Below are 7,500 nucleotides of genomic sequence, written 5' to 3' on the forward strand. Positions count from 1 at the left end.
TAACTCAATTTGTCCCTTAACCTAACTCAATTTGTCCCTTAACCTAACTCAATTTGTCCCTTAACCTAACTCAATTTGTCCCTTAACCTAACTCAATTTGTCCCTTAACCTAACTCAATTTGTCCCTTAACCTAACTCAATTTGTCCCTTAACCTAACTCAATTTGTCCCTTAACCTAACTCAATTTGTCCCTTAACCTAACTCAATTTGTCCCTTAACCTAACTCAAGTTGTCCCTTAACCTAACTCAAGTTGTCCCTTAACCTAACTCAAGTTGTCCCTTAACCTAACTCAAGTTGTCCCTTAACCTAACTCAAGTTGTCCCTTAACCTAACTCAAGTTGTCCCTTAACCTAACTCAAGTTGTCCCTTAACCTAACTCAAGTTGTCCCTTAACCTAACTCAAGTTGTCCCTTAACCTAACTCAAGTTGTCCCTTAACCTAACTCAAGTTGTCCCTTAACCTAACTCAAGTTGTCCCTTAACCTAACTCAAGTTGTCCCTTAACCTAACTCAAGTTGTCCCTTAACCTAACTCAAGTTGTCCCTTAACCTAACTCAAGTTGTCCCTTAACCTAACTCAAGTTGTCCCTTAACCTAACTCAAGTTGTCCCTTAACCTAACTCAAGTTGTCCCTTAACCTAACTCAATTTGTCCCTTAACCTAACCCACGTTGTCCCTTAACCTAACTCAAGTTGTCCCTTAACCTAACTCAATTTGTCCCTTAACCTAACTCAATTTGTCCCTTAACCTAACTCAATTTGTCCCTTAACCTAACTCAATTTGTCCCTTAACCTAACTCAAGTTGTCCCTTAACCTAACTCAAGTTGTCCCTTAACCTAACTCAAGTTGTCCCTTAACCTAACTCAAGTTGTCCCTTAACCTAACTCAAGTTGTCCCTTAACCTAACTCAAGTTGTCCCTTAACCTAACTCAAGTTGTCCCTTAACCTAACTCAAGTTGTCCCTTAACCTAACTCAAGTTGTCCCTTAACCTAACTCAAGTTGTCCCTTAACCTAACTCAATTTGTCCCTTAACCTAACTCAAGTTGTCCCTTAACCTAACTCAAGTTGTCCCTTAACCTAACTCAATTTGTCCCTTAACCTAACTCAATTTGTCCCTTAACCTAACTCAAGTTGTCCCTTAACCTAACTCAAGTTGTCCCTTAACCTAACTCAAGTTGTCCCTTAACCTAACTCAAGTTGTCCCCTTAACCTAACTCAAGTTGTCCCTTAACCTAACTCAAGTTGTCCCTTAACCTAACTCAAGTTGTCCCTTAACCTAACTCAAGTTGTCCCTTAACCTAACTCAAGTTGTCCCTTAACCTAACTCAAGTTGTCCCTTAACCTAACTCAAGTTGTCCCTTAACCTAACTCAAGTTGTCCCTTAACCTAACTCAAGTTGTCCCTTAACCTAACTCAAGTTGTCCCTTAACCTAACTCAATTTGTCCCTTAACCTAACTCAATTTGTCCCTTAACCTAACTCAATTTGTCCCTTAACCTAACTCAATTTGTCCCTTAACCTAACTCAATTTGTCCCTTAACCTAACTCAATTTGTCCCTTAACCTAACTCAATTTGTCCCTTAACCTAACTCAATTTGTCCCTTAACCTAACTCAAGTTGTCCCTTAACCTAACTCAAGTTGTCCCTTAACCTAACCCACGTTGTCCCTTAACCTAACCCACGTTGTCCCTTAACCTAACCGACGTTGTCCCTTAACCTAACCGACGTTGTCCCTTAACCTAACCGACGTTGTCCCTTAACCTAACCGACGTTGTCCCTTAACCTAACCGACGTTGTCCCTTAACCTAACCCACGTTGTCCCTTAACCTAACCCACGTTGTCCCTTAACCTAACCCACGTTGTCCCTTAACCTAACCCACGTTGTCCCTTAACCTAACCCACGTTGTCCCTTAACCTAACCCACGTTGTCCCTTAACCTAACCCACGTTGTCCCTTAACCTAACCCACGTTGTCCCTTAACCTAACCCACGTTGTCCCTTAACCTAACCCACGTTGTCCCTTAACCTAACCCACGTTGTCCCTTAACCTAACCCACGTTGTCCCTTAACCTAACCCACGTTGTCCCTTAACCTAACCCACGTTGTCCCTTAACCTAACCCACGTTGTCCCTTAACCTAACCCACGTTGTCCCTTAACCTAACCCACGTTGTCCCTTAACCTAACCCACGTTGTCCCTTAACCTAACCCACGTTGTCCCTTAACCTAACCCACGTTGTCCCTTAACCTAACCCACGTTGTCCCTTTGCCTAACATAGTTCACTGCTCGGAATCTCTGGTGTCGTTGTTATCCTCATGTAGATGTCTTGCGAGTGTTGCTTACTTTCCACATATTCCTGCTATCCACTGTCAATTGTACTGCAATAGGACTATATCGCCGACCCCCCCCCTCCCCCCCCCCTCTGTCCCCCTCTGTCCCCCTCTTTGTGTCTCTGTCCTCTCAAGCTGGTCGGTCTGGCGTTTGAGTGTTAAATGAGCCTCGCAGCTGTTCAGTTGCATTCAGATGTCGACGCCCTCAGTGTACGTCGTGGTATGGTCTGTGTCCATTGTCCGCTGATGTCGTACGCGTAACCCACACGCTGTACCGATCATCGGTCGTTACGTACAGAGTGAAGTAGTGTGATACGTGTGACCGTACGCTGGCTGTGCCCAACGGTGTCGAATCTCAATTTCCATATGTTGTGCTTGATGCTACTTGTCTCGTCTCCCAATAACAGCTAGGTTGCACTGTGGTACGCCGTAGAGGCGTGTGGGAGGAACGTACGAACGCATTGTATGTCACCCTGGGTCGCTGGGGGTGGTGGTGCGGTGAGTCAGGTCAGGTCAGGTCAGCGTGAGCCGTCTGATGTAGTGACGCGTGTATTCCGACTTTGTCGTATTGCCTCACACAAAGTGCTACCCTGGTGGACCGCGTTCCATATCTGGGACATGCCGCAGATGCCGGTTGACAGTGGATCGCGGAAGGTACATCGCATACGTGCGCGGGCCACCTTCCACGTGTTCTCTTCTGCACATGTCGCAGTGTGTATGTGGTCTGATGTAGCGTGTCGTGACACATGACATCCTGGCATGCAAGAATTGTTGAATTCGCAAATGTAGGTGGACATCTACGTTTACTGCCCAAGATACGCAAATGAACTGGAAATCCGTTGTTGAGCGGTTGTTCACGCTGGAGGTGAATCTGTGATGGCGACGATCGGTACAGCTATTAACCGGTTGTTTCAGCGGTACCCGCCACATCCACACGCGTGACTAGGCCCATGTGGGTATGAAGCGATACGCGGCGGTGGCTTGGTGGGACTGTTCCCGGCCGGTGAAGGGGGGCCGCCCGGCGTGTTGGCCGCGCGCTGCGTGGGCGCACGCGCAACAGGCGGCTGGTGGGGGGCGCCGAGTGGCAGGAGCGCCAGCCGACGGGCCCGGCAGGCGGCGCAGCTACGCTGCGGCGCACCCTGCACGCGGCGCCTGGCGGCCAAAGTTGGTTCAGCCGAGCCCGGTGCGAAGCGCGGTGGACATCTGCAGTGTGCTGGTCTGATTGAGGACTGTGTGCGTTGAGGATGCGCCGCCGCCTGGCACTCGGCGCCGCGACGCCGTCTGCTGCTCGGTCGCCCCAGCGGTTCTCGCAGGTGGTTTGTATCGCAGTTGTGCGGACGTGTTGGCGCGTGCGCTGTGCTGGGAGAGTTCGCTTCTGCACCCAAGTGGGGCTTTGCCCTTGTGTGGCGCTGGCGTTGGAGCTGCCGGTCACCATAGGTGGCGCGTGTTGTCTCCCGCCGGCAATGCCACGACAGCACGCTCCCGGGCCTCTGTCGGCAGCGGCAAGCTCAGTTGGGAGCAAGGGTGTTCGCACTAAAACCGTCTACTCGCCTAACTCCGGGCGATTGCGCCTCTCTCGAAACCGACCAAGTACCTAGGACGGCGCTGCGCGCCGCCGGGACCTGAGAGGGTTTCGAGGTGTATCGTGCAGGGGAGCTCGGCCTCCTCCTGTTTGCAGAATAATTGAGCGGACGCTTGCGTGTTCGCGCGGGCCCCCGGGACACACTCCCGGGCGGCCGGCTGCTCAGCTCTAGTTGACGCAGCTCCCTGGTTGATCCTGCCAGTAGTCATATGCTTGTCTCAAAGATTAAGCCATGCATGTCTCAGTACAAGCCGCATTAAGGTGAAACCGCGAATGGCTCATTAAATCAGTTATGGTTCCTTAGATCGTACCCACGTTACTTGGATAACTGTGGTAATTCTAGAGCTAATACATGCAAACAGAGTCCCGACCAGAGATGGAAGGGACGCTTTTATTAGATCAAAACCAATCGGATTGGCTTGTCTGGTCCGTTTGCCTTGGTGACTCTGAATAACTTTGGGCTGATCGCACGGTCCTCGTACCGGCGACGCATCTTTCAAATGTCTGCCTTATCAACTGTCGATGGTAGGTTCTGCGCCTACCATGGTTGTAACGGGTAACGGGGAATCAGGGTTCGATTCCGGAGAGGGAGCCTGAGAAGAACGGCTACCACATCCAAGGAAGGCAGCAGGCGCGCAAATTACCCACTCCCGGCACGGGGAGGTAGTGACGAAAAATAACGATACGGGACTCATCCGAGGCCCCGTAATCGGAATGAGTACACTTTAAATCCTTTAACGAGTATCTATTGGAGGGCAAGTCTGGTGCCAGCAGCCGCGGTAATTCCAGCTCCAATAGCGTATATTAAAGTTGTTGCGGTTAAAAAGCTCGTAGTTGGATTTGTGTCCCACGCTGTTGGTTCACCGCCCGTCGGTGTTTAACTGGCATGTATCGTGGGACGTCCTGCCGGTGGGGCGAGCCGAAGGGGTGCTTTCGCGTCCCGAGGCGGACCCCGTTTAAATCCTACCAGGGTGCTCTTTGTTGAGTGTCTCGGTGGGCCGGCACGTTTACTTTGAACAAATTAGAGTGCTTAAAGCAGGCAAGCCCGCCTGAATACTGTGTGCATGGAATAATGGAATAGGACCTCGGTTCTATTTTGTTGGTTTTCGGAACCCGAGGTAATGATTAATAGGGACAGGCGGGGGCATTCGTATTGCGACGTTAGAGGTGAAATTCTTGGATCGTCGCAAGACGAACAGAAGCGAAAGCATTTGCCAAGTATGTTTTCATTAATCAAGAACGAAAGTTAGAGGTTCGAAGGCGATCAGATACCGCCCTAGTTCTAACCATAAACGATGCCAGCCAGCGATCCGCCGCAGTTCCTCCGATGACTCGGCGGGCAGCCTCCGGGAAACCAAAGCTTTTGGGTTCCGGGGGAAGTATGGTTGCAAAGCTGAAACTTAAAGGAATTGACGGAAGGGCACCACCAGGAGTGGAGCCTGCGGCTTAATTTGACTCAACACGGGAAACCTCACCAGGCCCGGACACCGGAAGGATTGACAGATTGATAGCTCTTTCTTGATTCGGTGGGTGGTGGTGCATGGCCGTTCTTAGTTGGTGGAGCGATTTGTCTGGTTAATTCCGATAACGAACGAGACTCTAGCCTGCTAACTAGTCGCGTGACATCCTTCGTGCTGTCAGCGATTACTTTTCTTCTTAGAGGGACAGGCGGCTTCTAGCCGCACGAGATTGAGCAATAACAGGTCTGTGATGCCCTTAGATGTTCTGGGCCGCACGCGCGCTACACTGAAGGAATCAGCGTGTCTTCCTAGGCCGAAAGGTCGGGGTAACCCGCTGAACCTCCTTCGTGCTAGGGATTGGGGCTTGCAATTGTTCCCCATGAACGAGGAATTCCCAGTAAGCGCGAGTCATAAGCTCGCGTTGATTACGTCCCTGCCCTTTGTACACACCGCCCGTCGCTACTACCGATTGAATGATTTAGTGAGGTCTTCGGACTGGTACGCGGCATCGACTCTGTCGTTGCCGATGCTACCGGAAAGATGACCAAACTTGATCATTTAGAGGAAGTAAAAGTCGTAACAAGGTTTCCGTAGGTGAACCTGCGGAAGGATCATTACCGACTAGACTGCATGTCTTTCGATGTGCGTGTCGTGTCGCGCAACACGCTACCTGTACGGCAGTGGCCGTGCGCCGCGTGCGGAACCACGCGTGCCTCTCAAAACTAGCGGAAGTGTTGTTGTTGTGTGGTACGAGCGCTGAAGCTCTGGAGCGGCTGGCCTGCGGTACCTGGCGCCTGGCGCCGGTTTTGAATGACGTTCGCCCGAGTGCCTGTCCGCTCCGGTGTGGAGCCGTACGACGCCCATCGGCTGTGAGGCCGTTGGACACAAAAAAAATAGTGGAACAGGGGCCGTCAGACGCCTCAGTCCCGCAAATGCTACTGTCTTGAAAGAGACAGTGGGAGACTGAAAAGGAAAAGATCACCCAGGACGGTGGATCACTCGGCTCGTGGGTCGATGAAGAACGCAGCAAATTGCGCGTCGACATGTGAACTGCAGGACACATGAACATCGACGTTTCGAACGCACATTGCGGTCCATGGATTCCGTTCCCGGGCCACGTCTGGCTGAGGGTCGGCTACGTATACTGAAGCGCGCGGCGTTTGTCCCGCTTCGGAGACGTGGGAGTGTCGTGGTCGCCTGTGTGGCCGGCCGCGTCTCCTTAAACGTGCGATGCGCGCCCGTCGCCTGGCGGTTCGCATACCGGTACTTTCTCGGTAGCGTGCACAGCCGGCTGGCGGTGTGGCGTGCGACACCTCGTACAACGACCTCAGAGCAGGCGAGACTACCCGCTGAATTTAAGCATATTACTAAGCGGAGGAAAAGAAACTAACAAGGATTCCCCCAGTAGCGGCGAGCGAACAGGGAAGAGTCCAGCACCGAACCCCGCAGGCTGCCGCCTGTCGTGGCATGTGGTGTTTGGGAGGGTCCACTACCCCGACGCCTCGCGCCGAGCCCAAGTCCAACTTGAATGAGGCCACGGCCCGTAGAGGGTGCCAGGCCCGTAGCGGCCGGTGCGAGCGTCGGCGGGACCTCTCCTTCGAGTCGGGTTGCTTGAGAGTGCAGCTCCAAGTGGGTGGTAAACTCCATCTGAGACTAAATATGACCACGAGACCGATAGCGAACAAGTACCGTGAGGGAAAGTTGAAAAGAACTTTGAAGAGAGAGTTCAAAAGTACGTGAAACCGTTCTGGGGTAAACGTGAGAAGTCCGAAAGGTCGAACGGGTGAGATTCACGCCCATCCGGCCACTGGCCCCCGCCCTCGGCAGATGGGGCCGGCCGCCCGCGCGGAGCAATCCGCGGCGGGGTCGTGTCCGGTTGCCTTTCCACTCGCCGCGGGGTGGGGCCGTTCCGGTGTGCGGTGGGCCGCACTTCTCCCCTAGTAGGACGTCGCGACCCGCTGGGTGCCGGCCTACGGCCCGGGTGCGCAGCCTGTCCTTCCGCGGGCCTCGGTTCGCGTCTGTTGGGCAGAGCCCCGGTGTCCTGGCTGGCTGCTCGGCGGTATATCTGGAGGAGTCGATTCGCCCCTTTGGGCGCTCGGGCTCCCGGCAAGCGCGCGCGGTTCTTCCCGGA

At 52.8% G+C, this 7,500-nt stretch overlaps 3 non-coding genes across 3 annotated transcripts in view; all 3 read left to right on the forward strand.

Annotated features, from left to right (window-relative positions):
- Positions 1-4,091: 4,091 nt before the first annotated feature.
- Positions 4,092-5,986, forward strand: LOC126332625 (small subunit ribosomal RNA). The gene has a single exon (XR_007563809.1). It is a non-coding gene; the product is annotated as a small subunit ribosomal RNA (ribosomal RNA).
- A 362-nt stretch (positions 5,987-6,348) lies between these two features.
- LOC126332629 (5.8S ribosomal RNA) lies at positions 6,349-6,503 on the forward strand. The gene has a single exon (XR_007563813.1). It is a non-coding gene; the product is annotated as a 5.8S ribosomal RNA (ribosomal RNA).
- Positions 6,504-6,691: 188 nt separating this feature from the next.
- LOC126332628 (large subunit ribosomal RNA) overlaps positions 6,692-7,500 on the forward strand; it is a 4,222-nt gene continuing 3,413 nt past the window's right edge. The window contains exon 1 of the ribosomal RNA XR_007563812.1: positions 6,692-7,500. This exon is cut by the window's right edge and continues 3,413 nt beyond it. This is a non-coding gene — a ribosomal RNA (large subunit ribosomal RNA).

Source organism: Schistocerca gregaria, unplaced genomic scaffold (genome assembly GCF_023897955.1).
Source record: "Schistocerca gregaria isolate iqSchGreg1 unplaced genomic scaffold, iqSchGreg1.2 ptg001485l, whole genome shotgun sequence".
NCBI classification, from domain to species: Eukaryota; Metazoa; Arthropoda; class Insecta; order Orthoptera; family Acrididae; genus Schistocerca; species Schistocerca gregaria.